Raw genomic sequence first — 1,097 nt, forward strand, 5'->3', positions numbered from 1 at the left:
TGCTTATAAAGGGAAGGAGCAGGGCAACTGGAGAGTGGGAGGACTAGGAACTGGGTGAAGTACCCTGGGGGAACACCCTCTGGCCCATGGTGATGGAAAGGGCTGATGGTTGCTGCAGGCTCTAGAAGCAAGGATGATATTCATGTTGCTCCCCTGGTACCACGTGTAGGAGTCTGGGGCCTACTGTGGTCAGGAGTCCCTCAGAGAACGGAAACTCTGCTGATCTTGGCACTGAGTAATCCCACTCCCTCAGAAGCGAGGGAGTGGAATTACTCCTTCAGTAGCAATTCCTGGTCATCATGGCAGCCACCGAAATAGCTGCTTGCGAGGAATGGAAGGGCAGCAACTGGCTGCTTAAGGCAGCAGCCACTGTGTAGGTGTTCAAACTCCTCTTGGTTCTTGCTTCATCTTTCTGCAGGACTTCCTTTGTCCATGACACAAGATTGCTAAATCCTCCAATGCCAGGAGAGGCCAGTGAGGAAGGGGGGACACTCCACCTAAACAGCCTGCAGAAAGGGACCAACATGAGCTCCCGCTCACTGACCTTCCACTCTCACTTGACCAGGCAGTCCTGTGCCCAGGGAAGAGCAAAAGACGGACTGCAAAGCAGTGAAGGAGCCACCGTGTCAGTCCAGTCATTGACAGCCAAACCCTCCTTCCAGCGGCTGGGTGGCTCTCCTGGAGGAAAAAGTTTAACCACTTGTAGCGGAAAAGCATGGCCTGAAGGTAAGCCAATGCTTAGACAGTTTTACAGACACCTTGTTTCCTCCATCCACCCATTCCTATCTCTCCCGCTGCAGTATTGTCAACATATGATCTCACATATACGCAAGATGTACTGCACAGACGGGTAAAGCCTTGAGCCTGGGTAGAAATCCATATATGCTGTTCTTTTTCTTTCATTCCCATTTGTGAGTGACATACCCTGTGGGTGGTGGTGGGGGAATCACGTACGGCATGCATGACTGTGTGTCGTATTTACTGTTAATACCATAGCTGCTGCCTCTGTCTCTTGGAGCCTTCACTGAATATTTTGTCAGGGAGGATGGGCAAGAGGGACAATGTTGCTGTAGCTTTCTGATCTTTGTATTTCATGC

The sequence above is a fragment of the Pygoscelis adeliae genome, unplaced genomic scaffold (genome assembly GCF_000699105.1).
Source record: "Pygoscelis adeliae isolate BGI_AS28 unplaced genomic scaffold, ASM69910v1 Scaffold120, whole genome shotgun sequence".
Classification (NCBI taxonomy): Eukaryota; Metazoa; Chordata; class Aves; order Sphenisciformes; family Spheniscidae; genus Pygoscelis; species Pygoscelis adeliae.